The sequence below is a fragment of the Thalassophryne amazonica genome, chromosome 10, assembly GCF_902500255.1.
Source record: "Thalassophryne amazonica chromosome 10, fThaAma1.1, whole genome shotgun sequence".
In the NCBI taxonomy this organism is placed as follows: Eukaryota; Metazoa; Chordata; class Actinopteri; order Batrachoidiformes; family Batrachoididae; genus Thalassophryne; species Thalassophryne amazonica.
Window position 1 is genome coordinate 46,858,729 of NC_047112.1, and position 17,902 is coordinate 46,876,630.

Here is a 17,902-nt window from a genome sequence, read left to right on the forward strand (position 1 = left end):
AACATCTTTGATCCATAGGGACTATTTGTTGAAGCTCTCCTGAGGCATCATCAATTCAGCCAGGATATTGTTTGGAAGACTACAAGAAGGCAAGTTAAGAGTTTTGGTGTATGGTACCACCAAGTGATGACACAGTCGTTCAGCTTAAGACATTCCAGCCTTAAAAATGTCTGGAGAGTCAGTTCTTTGTCTGTGCCCACACAGGTGCTGACCATGCTGGGTGTCCTGGCATCAGGGGCATTCCAGCGTGAGCTCAGGTTCAGGTTCAGGTTACTTTATTAATACCCGTAGGTAGATTTGTGTTGCAATCACAGAAAACATCCAACTTAAAACATATAAGCACAACACTGACATACTTAAAGACCTGACACATTCATAAAAGTGCTCAAAGCCACATTAAACCACAGCTTAGAAACTACTTAAATTGGTGCAAATTTTCCTATGATAATTTATTTGTCAGAATTATAGCAGCTGGAATGAAGCTGTTCCTGTAGCACTTTGTTCTGCTGGGACTGGTTGGGGCTGAGGGAGAGAATCAGGAAAAAGACATGTTGTGGAGGGGAGCAGAGATCAATCACTAATGATTAAATGCAGAGTGGTGCATACAGAGCAAAAAGAGAAAGAAACACACAGTGCATCATGGGAACCCCCCAGCAGTCTAAGTCTATAGCAGCATAACTAAGGGATGGTTCAGGGTCACCTGATCCAGCCCTAACTATAAGCTTTAGCAAAAAGGAAAGTTTTAAGCCTAATCTTAAAAGTAGAGAGGGTGTCTGTCTCCCTGATCCGAATTGGGAGCTGGTTCCAGAGGAGAGGAGCCTGAAAGCTGAAGGCTCTGCCTCCCATTCTACTCTTAAAAACCCTAGGAACTACAAGTAAGCCTGCAGTCTGAGAGCGAAGCGCTCTATTGGGGTGATATGGTACTATGAGGTCCCTAAGATAAGATGGGACCTGATTATTCAAAACCTTATAAGTAAGAAGAAGAATTTTAAATTCTATTCTAGAATTAACAGGAAGCCAATGAAGAGAAGCCAATATGGGTGAAATATGCTCTCTCCTTCTAGTCCCTGTCAGTACTCTAGCTGCAGCATTTTGAATTAACTGAAGGCTTTTCAGGGAACTTTTAGGACAACCTGATAATAATGAATTACAATAGTCCAGCCTAGAGGAAATAAATGCATGAATTAGTTTTTCAGCATCACTCTGAGACAAGACCTTTCTAATTTTAGAGATATTGCGTAAATGCAAAAAGGCAGTCCTACATATTTGTTTAATATGCGCATTGAATGACATATCCTGATCAAAAATGACTCCAAGATTTCTCACAGTATTACTAGAGGTCAGGGTAATGCCATCCAGAGTAAGGATCTGGTTAGACACCATGTTTCTAAGATTTGTGGGGCCAAGTACAATAACTTCGGTTTTATCTGAGTTTAAAAGCAGGAAATTAGAGGTCATCCATGTCTTTATGTCTGTAAGACAATCCTGCAGTTTAGCTAATTGGTGTGTGTCCTCTGGCTTAATGGATAGATAAAGCTGGGTATCATCTGCGTAACAATGAAAATTTAAGCAATGCTGTCTAATAATACTGCCTAAGGGAAGCATGTATAAAGTGAATAAAATTGGTCCTAGCACAGAACCTTGTGGAACTCCATAATTAACCTTAGTCTGTGAAGAAGATTCCCCATTTACATGAACAAATTGTAATCTATTAGATAAATATGATTCAAACCACTGCAGCGCAGTGCCTTTAATACCTATAGCATGCTCTAATCTCTGTAATAAAATTTTATGGTCAACAGTATCAAAAGCAGCACTGAGGTGTAACAGAACAAGCACAGAGATGAGTCCACTGTCTGAGGCCATAAGAAGATCATTTGTAACCTTCACTAATGCTGTTTCTGTACTATGATGAATTCTAAACCCTGACTGAAACTCTTCAAATAGACCATTCCTCTGCAGATGATCAGATAGCTGTTTTACAACTACCCTTTCAAGAATTTTTGAGAGAAAAGGAAGGTTGGAGATTGGCCTATAATTAGCTAAGATAGCTGGGTCAAGTGATGGCTTTTTAAGTAATGGTTTAATTACTGCCACCTTAAAAGCCTGTGGTACATAGCCAACTAATAAAGATAGATTGATCATATTTAAGACCGAAGCATTAATTAATGGTAGGGCTTCCTTGAGTAGCCTGGTAGGAATGGGGTCTAATAGACATGTTGATGGTTTGGAGGAAGTAACTAATGAAAATAACTCAGACAGAACAATCAGAGAGAAAGAGTCTAACCAAATACCGGCATCACTGAAAGCAACCAAAGAGAATGATATGTCTTTGGGATGGTTATGAGTAATTGTTTCTCTAATAGTTAAAATTTTATTAGCAAAGAAAGTCATGAAGTCATTACTAGTTAAAGTTAAAGGAATACTCGGCTCAATAGAGCTCTGACTCTTTGTCAGCCTGGTTACAGTGCTGAAAAGAAACCTGGGGTTGTTCTTATTTTCTTCAATTAGTGATGAGTAGTAAGATGTCCTAGCTTTACGGAGGGCTTTTTTATAGAGCAACAGACTCTTTTCCCAGGCTAAGTGAAGATCTTCAAAATTAGTGAGACGCCATTTCCTCTCCAACTTACGGGTTATCTGCTTTAAGCTGCGAGTTTGTGAGTTATACCACGGAGTCAGGCACGTCTGATTTAAGGCTCTCTTTTTCAGAGGAGCTACAGCATCCAAAGTTGTCCCTGTCACGAAAATTTTACTCATTTCATCACAGGAGCACGAAAAAAAAAAGTGACTGGGCTGTATACAGCGACTCGGGGGCTAAGCTGTGGCTCTCCATCCAGCTTCCGTGACCACTACACAATGAAATGGAGGTTGGTGGGCATGGGGCAAGGGCACTTGACAAATCTGGGCAGGTGGTGCCAAAATTCACTTGCCCATGTAAAAGTTATAACTTCTGAAGTGTGGACAGTTATTCAGCGCATTCTGGACAGTTATATTCAGATTCCAGACAGTAGGCTTAGTCTAGCCTCATCTTATTGTTGAAAGTCCTGAAATTGACCTACTGATAGGTGGGAGCAGGTCAAATGAGGGTTGCGTTGGGCAAGCAAGGGATAGATAAGCTTACTCGACATTATCGAGTCAGATGATCTGATCTGGGCAGATGTATTTTTCGTGGTAGGGGATCTAGAGGTCTACAGTAGGCCTAGATAAGTCTTACTCAGATCTACTTGTCTTGCAATTGATGATGGATTTACTTAGACGGGGCCATTCTGTCGTATTATTGGTTTAAGCATCAAAACCAAATTATTGTTTTATTTTGGATTTTTTTTAAAGTAGAATTCAACAGGGCATTTTTATTTCCATTTTAAAAACATTTTTTGCCCATAATACAACCAGAACTGCCTCATCACGAATTGACTATCGCGAATGAACTACTGTCTACTGTCTAACTTCACGCCAGTGTGCCATGATGCTTTTGTCAATATTAAAAGATGACAGCTTTCTCAAACATACAGCTTCACAGTTGGTCTCAAAGTTCATCTTATAGTAGTCCCAAGGTACTTGTATGACTTCACAAGTTCCACCTTCTGACCCTTCATGACTGTGGCCTCAGGTGTACAGAGATTATTTCTGAAATCCACAATCATATCTTTAGTCTTTGAAATGTTCAGCTGAAGGTGGGACTCTTCACACCACCTGACAAAGTGATCAACAACAGGTCCATGACTGGTTTCATTATCCTGCAATAAAGTTACAATGACAGAGTCATCTGCTTATTTTAAAATTGTCCTCTTCTCCTGCATGCTCTGACACATGTTTGTGTACAGGATAAAAAGCAAGGAGGACAGGATACACCCTTGGGGTGAACCAGTCGACGACTCCCCTTAGTCAGATAAAACACCATTAAATCTGACCCGCTGTGTCCGCTCGGATTGTATTAAAAGCAGAAGAGAAATCAATAAATAAAAGTCTAGCATGACATCCATTCCCCTCCAAGTGTTTAAACAGCAGGTTAAGAAGAGTGAGTGTGGCGTCCTTCACTACTCTGTGGGGCCTGGAAGCAAACTGCATAGGATCCAGTACCTGCTCAGTGTTTCTGAGGATCTGTGACCGCACAAATTTTTCAAAAACCTTCAAAATAATTGATGTTAAAGCCACTGGTCTAAAATCATTGAGGGATGTAGGGCGGCTAGATTTCGGAACAGGAACAACCACAGCATTTTTCCAGACACTAGGGACATGTTGTAACAATAAAGACTGATTAAAAATATAATGAAACACTGAACTCAACTCCTTGGCGCAGTGTTTAAGGACACGTCTGCATATTTTGTCTGGTCCACAATTCTTATTAGTTTTAACACATCAAAATTCTCTTTCAACTTCCTTCTGATTGATGTTAAAGTGTTCATGTTCTTTCAGTGTGTAGGCTCAGTTCCTGAATTTCCTTACTAAAATAAAATACATTAAAACGATTATGAAAACATTTAAGAGCATTAGCAAATTCTAACTCGGAATTAAAATCATTTAAAATGCTAGGAGTACTACTTTTCAGATTGTGGAGGCCTGTAATTTTTTTCATGCAAGACCAGGCTGAACCAAGTCATTTTGTTCTCCAAGATAGATTTATCCTCTTGTTTAGCTTTAAAAATTCCAGTCTTCAGCTGTTTGATGGCTGCATGCAGCTCTGATACTGTGCCTTGTTGAAAAGCACGTTTCTTCTTTTGTATTGCAGACTTAACCGATTTTGTCACCTACAGCTTATGATTTGGACAGACTTTAACCGTCTTGCATGGAATAATCATATCTGTACAAAAGGAGCGGTAAGAACACATTAAGTTAGCCACTTCATCCGAATCATTGCCACAGGATTTTGCTTGAAGACGTCCCAGTCTGTACATTCAAAACATTCCTGCAGGCGTTAAATACACACAGTTGTGGTCTGCAGAACCCACAGCTGGGAGAGCGAGGGATTTATATGCATCCTTCAGTGACCCATAGCAGAAATCTAAAATCTTATTCGGCCTGGTTGTGCAGGAAACATATTGATAAAAGTTAGGAAAAGTCTTTTTAAGACAAACGTGATTAAAATCACCAAGAATAAAATTTGGAGCATCGGGACAGATGGACTGCAGTTTTTGCACCGTATCAAAAAGACTGCTGGAGGCTGAAGCAGCATTGGCCTTTGGGTGTATGCACACTACGGTTAAAAATAACTGAGGAAACTCATGAGGCAGATAAAAGAGGCGCAACAACATCGAAAAAAGTTCCACGTCAGATGTGCAAATACGCTCTCTGACTGTCACAGAATGACAGTGTCGTTTGTTAATATACAAACAAACTCCCCCACCTTGAGTTTGCCCCGTCGTGTTGGGGTCCAGGTGGAAAGCAGCCCCAAAGCCATTGATGGTCAGGTTGATGTCTTGGTCTCACTCGGTGAGCCATGTCTCGGTGAAAACCAAGATGCCACACTCCTAAAAATCATTTTGAAAAGAAACGTTTCCTTGCAGTACGTCAATTTTATTCCTTAAAGACTGAACGTTCGCCATAGTCAGTGAAGGCAGGGGAATCCTCCTGGAAAGCTGCCACTTCCTCAAACGCAGCCTGACTCTACCACGCTTTCCCCGTTTTCTTCCTTAAGGTGCCTCATGTGCCAGCCTTAAAAACTCTCCCATTGTCATCTGGTACTTGTACCCGTCAATCAAGATATGCTTGCACAATTAAGCTTCAGCAGCACCTCTCTGGAATACTGTATCCTGGCCTGGCTGACAGCTCCATTTGTGCACCCATCAAGGAAAAAAGACACAGTCAAATCAAGGTCAGATAAACTGGATCCATTGTGGCTTCTCAATACATACAAGACTTAAAACTCACACTATACAGTCGCACAGATCACTATCACATAAAACAAAACACGCATTAAAAACGGAAATGTCACAACGCCAAACTGTCACCGCTGGTCGCTGCGTGCGCATGCGCCCATGAGCTGGCTGATCGGTCAGGAGTGTGCCAGTCAACTTTGCGCCGAGCCGCAATCATCTGAATCTCATCCACGTACATTCCAACATTACAGCGCATTGTGCAGCGAGAGCCAGTTTCCCGAATGTAATCGGAGCTATTAACTGCACACATTTTGCTATAAAGGCGCCATCACATGATGAATTTGTTTCTGTTCATAGGAAACATTTTCATACCATCAATGTTCACATCATGTGGTGTGCAAATGCCCACTGGAGGCTGCACGGTGCGTCGTGATGGGGGGAGCTTGTGTTTAAATAGTTTATTCATATAATTGTTCCAAACGAAAACCAGAGCAGGCACATTTGGGGATGTGTGCATTCAAGTAATGTATTATTATTATTATTATTATTATCATTATTATTATTATTATTATTAATGTCTTTTTTTTCTTATTTATGCTTGATCATGAGCTGCAGAGCTTTTTAACAGGCTTCTGTGTTCATGTTGTTTGATGTGACGTTGTGGGGACTCCCTGCTCCAGGGGCCTATTTACATTCTTCTTTGTCTTTCAGCTGTTCCCGTTAGGGGTCGCCACAGCAGATCAATCGTTTCCATCTCACCCTGTCCTCTGTATCTTCCTCTGTCACACCAACCACCTGCATGTCTTCTCTCAGCACATCCATGAACCACCTCTTTGGTCTCCCTCTTCTCTTCCTGCCTGGTGGCTCCATCCTCAGCATCCTTCTCCCTATATACCCTGGGTCCCTCCTCTGCACATGTCCAAACCATCTCAATCTTGCCTCTCTGACTTTGTCTCCAAACCGTCCCACCTGAGATGTCCCTCTGATATGTTCATTCCTAATCTTGTCCATTCTTGTCACTCCCAAAGAGAATCTCAACATCTTCAGCTCTGCCACCTCCAGCTCTGCCTCCTGTCTTTTTGTTAGTGCCACTGTCTCTAAACCATACAACATAGCTGGTCTCACTACTGTTTTGTAAACTTTCCCCTTCACTCTTGCTGATATTCTTCGGTCACAAATCACTCCTGCCACCTTTCTCCACCCACTCCACCCTGCCTGCACTCTCTTCTTCACCTCTCTACCACACTCTCCATTACTTTGAACAGTTGACCCCAAATATTTAAACTCATCTACTTTCACCACTTCTACTACTTGTAACTGCACTATTCCACTGGGCTCCCTCCCATTCATACACATGTACTCAGTCTTGCTTCTACTGACTTTCATTCCCCTTCTCTCCAAAGCATATCTCCACTTCTCCAGACTAGACTCAACTTGCTCTCTACTCTCACTACAGATCACAATGTCATCTGCAAACATCATAGTCCATGGGGACTCCTGTCTGATCTCATCTGTCAATCTGCAAACAAGAAAGGACTCAGAGCTGATCCTTGGTGTAATCCCACCTCCACCTTGAATGAGTCTGTCATTCCGACTGCGCATCTCACCGCTGTCATGCTATTCTTGTACATGTCCTGTACTACCCTAACATACTTCTCTGCCACTCCAGACTTCCTCATACAATGCCACAACTCTTCTCTTGGCACCCTATCATAAGCTTTTTCTAAGTCCACAAACACACAATGTAACTCTTTCTGTCCTTCTCTGTACTTTTCCAACAGTATTCTCAGAGCAAACATTGCATCTGTAGTGCTCTTTCTCGGCATGAAACCATATTGCTGCTCACAGATCTTCACCTGTTTTCTAAGCCCAGCTTCTACTACTCTTTCACTTAACTTCATGCTGTGGCTGATCAGCTTTATGCCTCTGTAGTTACTGCAGCTCTGCACATCACCCTTGTTCTTGAAAATAGGAACCAGCACACTTCGTCTCCACTCCTCAGGCATCCTCTCACTTTCCAAGATTTTATTAAACAATCTGGTTAGAAACTCTGCTGCCATCTCTCCTAGACATTTCCATGCCTCCATTGGAATGTCATCTGGACCAACTGCCTTTCCACTCTTCATTCTCTTCATAGCAGCCCTCACTTCTTCCTTGCTAATCTCTTTTACTTCCTGATTTACTCTCACCACATCATCCAGCCTTTCTCTCGCTCATTTCTTTATTCATCAACTCTTCGAAATATTCCCTCCACCTTCTCAGCACACACTCCTCACTTGTCAGCACATTACCATGTGCATCTTTTACCACCCTAACCTGCTGCACATCCTTTCCAGCTCTGTCCCTTTGTCTGGCCAATCGGTACAAGTCCTTTTCTCCTTCCTTACTATTCAACTTCTTGTACAGCTCGCAATATGCCTTTTCCTTTGCTTTTGCCACTTCTCTTCTCGCCTTACGCCACATCTCCTTGTACTCCTGTCTACTTTCTTCATCTCTCCAACTATCCCAAAACTTTTTCGCCAACCTCTTTCTCCTTATGCTTTCCTGGACCTCTTCATTCCACCACCAAGTCTCCTTGTCTTCCTTCCACTGTCCAGATGTCATACCCAGTACTGCCCTAGCTGTCTCCCTCACCACATCTGCAGTACTCTTCCAATTGTCCAAAATTGCTTCCCCTCCAACTAGTGCTTCTCTCACCTGCTCGCTAAATTTCACACAACAGTCTTCCTCCTTCAGCTTCCACCATCTGATCCTTTGTTGAGCTCTCACTCTCTTCTTCTTCTTTACCTCTAAAGTCATCCTACAAACAACCATCCTATGCTGTCTAATGACACTCTCTCCTGCCACCACCTTACAGTCTCTGATTTCTTTTAGCTTGCATCTCCTATAAAGAATGTAGTCCACCTGTGTGCACCTTCCTCCACTTTTATATGTTACCCTGTGCTCCTCCCTTTTCTTAAAGTAGGTATTCACCACAGCCATTTCCATCCTTTTTGCAAAATCAACTACCATCTGTCCTTCCCCATTCCTATCTTTGATACCATATCTACCCATTACTTCCTCATCACCTCTGTTCCCTTCACCAACATGCCCATTGAAGTCTTCTCCTATCAGCACTCTTTCATGCTTGGGCACACTCTCCACCACCTCATCTAACACACTCCAGAAATCTTCTTTCTCCTTCATCTCACAACCTACCTGTGGGGCATATGCACTGATGATATTCATCATCACCCCTTCAATTTCCAACTTCACACTCATCACCCTGTCAGACACTCGCTTAACCTCCAACACACTTTTAACATACTCTTCCTTTAAAATGACCCCAACACCATTTCTCTTTCTGTCCTCACCATGGTACAACAACTTGTACCCACCGCCGATGCTCCTGCTCTTACTTCCCTTCCACTTGGTCTCTTGCACACACAATATGTCTACCTTTCTCCTCTCCATCATATCAGCCAGCTCTCTCCCTTTACCAGTCATACTACCAACATTCAAAGTCCCCACTCTCATTTCCACCCTTCTAGTTTTCTTCTTCTCCTGCTGTTCGTGGCAACGTTTTCCTCCTCTTCTTCATCGTCGTCTTCGCCCAGCAGTAGCCCAATTTCCACCCGCACCCTGTTGGGCAATAGCACCGGTGGCGGACGTTGTTAACCCAGGCTGCGACCGATCCGGTATGGGAATTCGATTCTGAGTCTGCATAGTTGGGTTGGCTTGTTTTACGCTGGATGCCCTTCCTGACGCAACCCTCCTCATTTATCCGGGCTTGGGACCGGCACTCAGAATGTACTGGCTGCACACCCCATGTGGCTGAGTTAGGGGCCTATTTACATGAAATTGCATATTTAAATGGGGCATGGCCAGGGAGGAGTTTGGTTCCACGCGCATTTCCACGTTCAGTGGGATGTACAAACAGAACGTGCGTGAATTCATGCCTACGCACACTTTCATACATCTGAATATATTTGTGCTTACGCCAGAATCAGGGTTTTGGCGTACACCGTTTAGTAGAAAGTCCACATTAGTCTTTGTACATGAGGCCCCTGGTGATTCCTGTCTTTCTGTATCTTTGTGAGACTTGGACACTAACCATTGTCGAAGGGAGATGACTAGATGTCTTTGGTATTAGGTTTCTTCGGAAGATGCCTTTGGGTACTGGGTCTCCTTGGAGGATCCTTGGATATTGCTGAAATGACGTTGTGTCAAACAAGAGCTTACATAGGGAGACTCATATGAGGATTATCACTTGTCATGTGAGGAAATGTCAGCTGTGACATTTTGGCCATCTGGCGTGTTTCTCTGGGCATTATCCAGCAGATGCCTCAGTGTTGAAGTTCCCAACAACTGGAAAAGGCCAAGTTTTGGACTCACTGTGGAAGACATGACTATCTTCAAGAAGTGAAGATGGACTGGTTGTCTGTCTGAGTGGTTGCTATCCAGGACACAGGACAATTCCCTAGTGTGGTGCACGCAGCAATGTGCAGCAGTGATCTATGCTCCCAGAACTGACCTGACCTTCCAGTACAGTAGGAGGTACGATTGCAAGTGCCAGTGTTGCTTGCAATATTTATCATTTGCCTTTTTTGTTGTTGTTGTTTTTAATATGCAACAAAATTAATATTGAAATAAATGTGCCACATTACTGCATCCCCCATTTGCGATCAAGCTTGTAAAAGTATGCGTGGGTTTGCCCTTACAAAGTACTATGGGAAACCAGCATTTAAAAAAAAATTACAATGTTTTTGACACACTTAGAAAGCATGATCCTTATCTGGAAAGTCACGTCCTATGCAGTCTGAGATCATGTGTTGGTGCCGTTCATTGCTGCATCCACCACACTTCGGAACTGCCTTTGGTCCTGGATGGCAACCACACAAACAGACATCTGGCCCGTCCCCACCTCTCGAAAGTAAACGTTTAGCTGTTGCAACCACTTGAAATGTGGATATCCCCTTGGTATTCAACTGCTGGAGTCCTCAATACCGATGCCAAGTCCACACGCACACAAGTGTTTTTGAAAAGGAAATACCTCCGTCTGTATGAAAACACAAAACATATTATAAAGCCAAATCAACTGGTGGTAATATAACCATCATGCTGCATTCACATGTTGGCTGTAAGTGGCAGAACGATCAGAAAAGACAGACAAAGAAGGATGGATTTTATAAGTGCAGAGAGTCACCCAGGTTACGTGAATAATTTGTGTGATATTAGTGAGAACAAATGATCTATAACTTCATAAAAAGTTAACTTTTTAAGCTATTATCTGAGCCGGGGATTCCTGTTTTAATACATCACTGTGCAAAATGCTGAAACTCTGATATATCTTTCAGTGATGAATATTATTGTCTGTCATTAACAATGAAAAACAAGAGCAATCAAACATTTCTGATGTCCGCCAATCTGGATCCAAATCATGACCAAAATTCAGTGGAGTCTTCCATGGCCTAATATCTATCTGTGAGGCAAATTTGGTGAGAATCTGTGAAGTAGTTTTGACGTAATCCTTCAAAAACTATATAAAGTGAAATCTTGATCCAGGATCCGAATCATCTCCAAAATTTAATGAAGTCTTCCATGCCCTAATATCTGTCTGTGGTGAAAATTTTGTCAAAATCTGTGCAGTAGTTTTGACGCAATCCTGCTAACAGTCAGATAAATAAATAAATAAATGCAGATGAAGTCACAGTCTGCCAGTGCAGATAACACTGATTCTGCTATGATGACTGACATGATGTGTTTTTTTTCTGCAGTCAGCATATGAATGCAAAGTTACCATAGCCATGTTGGCCAATCAGAAACCTGGGAAAAAGACAGAAACTCTGTTTTCCTTGGCTACACATAAACACTGAAACCACTGCTTTTCAAAATCTTCTCCTTGGCCGAGGTTTTGCAAAAGCTCAGCTTTCTGTGACGTGAATGGAAGGCCAAAACACATAAAAAAAAAAGAAATCAACTTTTTCCAAAATAACAGCGTATGTGGACGGAGCATGAGGCACCTGCGTGCTGGATCATTTCCAGAGAAATGTGCCACATGGCCAAAATATCGTAGTTGACGTTCCCTCACAAGGCAAGTGCCGCTCCTCATCTGAGTGTCTCCACGGCACCGCTCACTTCAGACAAAGTCATTCCAGTGTTACTCAACAATACACCAAAGTTTCGCCGGTTAGCTGCTCCTAAGAATGTGAAAGAAGGTTGTAGAGACGAGTACCATAGTATGGAATCAGAAGTGAACATAAGATCCAAGACAAAAATATATTTGGCTACACAACTGCATCCCCAGCTATAATGCCCACATTTGCAATCTGTGATTTTTTATTTATAGTATTATTCCAATTTAGCTTCACATTCATGGACATAAGCTTTTGAATGAATTAATGAATGAATGGTTTATTCGGACCACAAAAAAGAAGAAGAAAAGATAACATAATACAGTATGCACACAACTTAAAAATACAATGTGCCATAAGCCTACAGCTTTCAACCACTTTAATCACTTCAACTTAAAGGACACAATCCAAATGCTACCGAACAATTTATATTTACAATATAGCAACACATAAAGCATCTTTATAGCTGTGTTTTTTCCCTTGTCAGCATGTGACTTTTCATCCTCAGTTATGTTGAGAAAAACACTTTGTCATGCAGAAGAATACACGAGTTTGCTTCTTTAATCTTTCTTTTTTTTTTACATTTCTCTGCAGATTTTTGGCCTTCACCTTTCATCCGTATGATGTCCGTGTGAGTGTGTGTTCCTGCGAAGAGCAAACGCTGCCCTTTCTCTGCGTCACATTTCTTGCCTCCTTCAATATCACGTGGACGGTGAACACAGTGGGAAGGTGGTCTCATGACAGACTGGGTTGTTGTAATGAGGCTGGTGGATCTGGCTTTAACCCAACAGTCTGTACCCTGTTTCTGTGGGAGAGGTAAATAGACCAACTTTACATATTTATAGCATAGTAAGAGCAAAGCACGCAATTTGTCTGAAGATAGAACAGCCTAAATGTATTTGAGTAATGAGTTGCTCTTGTGTTCCACTGCTGTGGTTTAGGGGCACGGCATGGGATATTATCAAATCATGATTTTTTTTTTTTGGTTTGAAGCAAGTTATGCTTCAAATCATCAATCATTCAGAGAATTTGTAGTCTCATACGCATCATCTATGGAGTGAATTTTGCTTTTTGTTTGTTTTTAATGCAAGCAATAAATAAATAATACTAAATAAAATTGAATTAAATTAAATATAATGCAATGCTAAAATACCCTTGGGCGTATGAGCATGACAATAAGAAGCAGCATGTGACCTTTTGACCTCTTAAAATAGGTCAAAGTCAGCCATCGTTGAACTTATCTAAAAGCTGTTTCCCAGGAATGGTCCCTGTGAATTTGAAGACCCTGGCAGGAATAGAACTGAACTTATGCTGAGCACAGACAGACGGAAGCAAGGCCTTCGCCATACCCGAAGGCTATATTTTGGCCTCAGGTAAAAATCCAAGAAAGGAATTTTTAAAAAATTCAAGGAAACAATGTTTTTAGAAAAAAAAATCAAGGTTGACCATAGGCATCAAACGAATTCCAGAAAGTGCCAAGAGGGTGCAGGTTTTCTTTGCAACCACCAACTCCACCAGGTGATTTTATTGATAAACTCATCCTATCTGCTCAAAGTAATATTAATCAGTTAAAAATGTTTAAATGTTAAAATGTTTAGCAAATCAAAAGGCTTTGCCTTCAAGTTGAACTGGACAGAGTGACACCAGTCCTCTCCAGAACACACAGTGGTCTCCTTGATTTTGGTTCCCAAAACTGCATTTTTTATTTATTGGCTTGTTTTTTATTTCTTGCTTGAATTTTTTTTTTTCCTGCATTAACAAGACAAATAAATCACAACATCGCCTTTTCCACATGTATGTGTTGTTGAATATTGCAAACACAGTCACAGCAATGCCAAATTATTATTGAGTTATCACAAGAAATCATCAAAAAGCATAAATACTCATTTATAAGCAGATTTTACATATCATGATCATACAGACAAGGCTTATTAGTCACTGCAAAATACATAAATATACACGATCACTCACTCACTCATCTTCAACCACTTAAGTAAAGTAAGGTGCCTTTATTGTCATTGTACATACATATACATACATAATAAACTTTGTCCTCTGCATTTAACCCATCCTAATTGCAGTTAGACACAATCCAACCACTTGGAGCAGTGAGCAGCGACAGTCCTGCTCCCGGGCAGTAGAAGTGGGCAATACCGGGAATTTTGGTATTGATCCAATACCAAGTAAATACAGGCCCAGTATCACCGATATCGATACCGATACCGATACTGTTTCATATTTAACCTTCATAGAGCCAAAGGATCCAAAAGATCTAGGATAGAATTTCGCCAAACATTGTACGTGACAACAAAATGCTTTATTACCACAATCAACATTTTTGTTAAAAAATATCACTCAACACAACTTAAAACAAAATCTCCTGAGGTAGAGGGTTGACTCGAGGAGAACACTGAGTGGGCGGGCCAGGCTGAGTTTACCTGCATGGCTGTCGGCTGGCGCCGCTGAGCCACGTGACGGCGCAACAACAAAAGACCAGAGGGGGGAGGGTGTGCTGCTCCGTGTTGTGTGACACAGCGCAGTGCTGCTCTTACAGACAGAGAGGAGACTTTGATGAATCTGCGTGCGCAGTAGTCAGTCCGTGTGGGAGAGAAAAAAAGCTTGAGTATCGATCTTTTTACAGGCGGATCGTTCAATATCAATACCAGCGTTGGTATCGATATTATCGATATTAGGATCGATCCGCCCACCTCTACCGGGCAGTCATTTAAGGGTCACGGGGGGCTGGAGCCTATCCCAGCAGTTAAATATGATGTACATCACAAACATGAATATGTTAGGACAAATGAAGTTCAAATTTTATCGTTAACAACTGGTAGCCTCTAGAAATGGAGATTACCATAGCATGCTGCCAAATGATGTCATGTGAAATTAATTGATTACAAAACATCACATTATAATAACAATAACAATGGTGATCCAATAATAATGGGGATCCAGTGGTGCTAATTACAAAATGTGAATGTGGGCAAAGTCATACATACAAATCCAAGATAACCACCCAGCAATGTGACTCTGCCCACAGAGGCCTGTGATAATTAGATTTTGGAAGAGTTTTTCTACATTTGAGACTTTGCACTTTTAATTACTTATAAATTTAACACAACGATAAGCTCAAATTGTTCCTCTGTTATATTCAATGGGAATTTTTGTGAGCTGCGATCGCTTCCTGTTCATGTCATTCTGGGGGAAAGTGAAGTTTGTTCTTTAACTCCCTACTTATTGTCCTTTACAACACTGTTTGTTCCAGAGTCATATATATATATAAGTTATCTGAAATTCGGTTTTCATTTATTAAATTCCACTCAGGTTGAAGGTAGCAGACACTGAATATTTGGAATATTTGTTTTAGTAGGTTTTTAGAGTCTCGTGCATGTAGTCTATAAAAAAAAAATGTTATTAAAGGCATAAAAATGTACATTTTGATAGTATAATGTTCATTTGTAATTGACGTGATGTGGTTTTTCTATGTTGTTCTGATTGCAGTGCATCTCTGGCGCACAAGGGGTTGTGGAATATGTCAACAGGGCAAATGTGTGAATGCGTTTGAGGGCAAATGTGAGCTACACATGCAGTTGTATACAAAAGTTTGGCACCCCTGATAATTTTCAGGATTTTCCTTTATAAATCATTGGTTGTCTGGATCAGAAATTTCAGTTAAATATATCATATAGCGGACGAACACACTGATATTTAAGAAGTGAAATGAAGTTTCTAGTGTTTACAGAAAGTGTGCAATAGTTACCCTAGTTAAAGGGAGCCATCAGGGGAGGCTTCCATCCCATCATTAGGAGAGTGCTAACTAGCGCACAATAGGTGCTAATTAGAGATATTGTTTAGTCACTAGCCTATAGCAGTCGGCCTCTCGGTAGGAGGGGTCTGGTTAGGTTAAAAACTCCAGCTGTTGTTGGCTTCTGGTTTATTCTTCTCTACAAGAGTCAAGACAGAAGTCAGACTACCAGAGCAAGAATTTTAGCTGAGGAAGCTTCTGTGATTTGAAGCGAAACGTCCTCACGTCAAGCAACCCAGTCCAGTCGAAGATTCAAGCTTCTCTACTATGGAAACCACCTGGACAACTGAGAGCCTACACAGAAACATTGCGACCAACTGTGGGCATGAAGCCCTGGCACTGGTACGTAAGCTGGAAAGGACTGCTAAAAAGATAGCTACCTTTAGAAACCACTTAAGATTTAACCTAAGATGCAAACAAAACAATGTTATTCCCAAATGCATGAAGCAAAAGGCACTAGAAGCAGGTCACACAGCAGAAAAGATCCACCACAGTTACCTTAGGAGGATTTTGGGTCTTAGAATTAGAAGGCTTCATTTTAAAATATTAGACCTCCAAAATAATCTTGATAGTCTTTACAAAAGGTTAGAAACCTTAGTGGGGGAAGAGGCCCATAATAAGATCACAAATTTCATAGTCAAAATTCAAATGGCTGAGCATTTAAAAAGTAAGGAGCGGCAAATCAGGAAGTTTCACAACCTTTTAGTGCAGAAAAGGCGTACTTTCAGGGGGAGTAGTTTTAAAGATACACCCAGACAAATTAGTGACAACAGGGAAAATTGGGTAAAGAATCTGTCCGACAGCGTTCTTACACAGACAGAAAAGGATGTGCTCGCTAAAGGACTAAATTTCTCAGTGACCCCTAAACATATACCGACAGTAGATTACATCACTGCAGTAGAGTCAGCCATTAAACACAACAGTTTGTCAGAGTCAGAAGCTGGGGACCTCCGACTAAGAGTCACAGCAGTGCTTAACAGTGCTAAGCCTCCTCCGTCCAACATCACAGGAGAAGAACAGAAAGCTTTGGCAGCACTGCAGAAGGACCAAAGCATCCTTATCTTGCCAGAGGATAAAGGCAGATGCACAGTGGTCCTGAACACATCGGACTACGAGGCCAAGATCAACAACTTGCTCAGTGACTCCAGTACATACGAACATCTGAAGAGAGACCCCACGAGTGGCTATAAGAAGAAAATCATTAGCTACCTCCAAAACCTGGAGAAAGAGGGACTCATTGACAGGCAGACATACTACAGACTGTACCCGGGGGACACCACTCCATGCATCTATGGACTGCCCAAAATCCACAAACAGGACGTGCCACTCAGGCCTATTGTATGTAGCACAGATTCCATCACATACAATTTGGCCAAGCACCTCAAGTGGATTTTGGCTCCTCTAGTGGGTAACTCAGACCACCATGTGGAGAACACACAAGATTTTGTGAACAAGATCAAGGACCTGCAGCTGGAGGCAGATGAAACTATGGTGTCATTTGATGTGACTTCGTTGTTCACCTGCATCCCCACCGCTGAGGCCATCTCAGCTGTGAGGCAGAGACAGCTGGAGGATGTGTCTCTACCTGAAAGGACCAAACTCACACCAGACCACATCTGCCAACTCTTGGAGATCTGTCTTAACACCATGTATTTCCTGTTTAGGGGGAATTACTACAGGCAGATCCATGGTTGTGCGATGGGGTCTCCAGTATCCCCCATTGTGGCCAATCTGTACATGGAGCGAGTGGAGAAGACAACCTTGACGTCGTTCACGGGCATCTCTCCCAGTCACTGGTTCAGATATGTCGATGACACATGGGTTAAAATCAAGCAACAGGAGGTCGAGGACTTTACAGAACACATCAATTCAGTGGATTCCAATATCAAGTTCACACGTGAGGATGCCAGAAACAACCATTTAGCCTTCTTGGACTGTGATGTTATGATTGGCGAGAACAGGCAGCTCCAGACAGAGGTTTACAGAAAACCCACTCACACTGACCAATATCTGCTCTTTGGCTCAAACCACCCCCTTGAACACAAGCTCGGGGTGATCAGGACTCTTCAACACAGAGCCCTACAGGTGCCCACAACTGCAGAGGGAAGGGCTAAAGAACAACAACTTGTACGGAAAGCCCTCACAGTATGTGGGTACCCACGATG

The 17,902-nt window shown here is 41.9% G+C and overlaps 1 long non-coding RNA gene across 1 annotated transcript; it reads left to right on the forward strand.

Annotated features, from left to right (window-relative positions):
* The first annotated feature begins 204 nt into the window (after positions 1-204).
* On the forward strand, positions 205-6,174 carry LOC117519507. The gene is made up of 3 exons (XR_004563312.1): positions 205-247; positions 684-688; positions 5,981-6,174. It is a non-coding gene; the product is annotated as an uncharacterized LOC117519507 (long non-coding RNA).
* Positions 6,175-17,902: the final 11,728 nt, after the last annotated feature.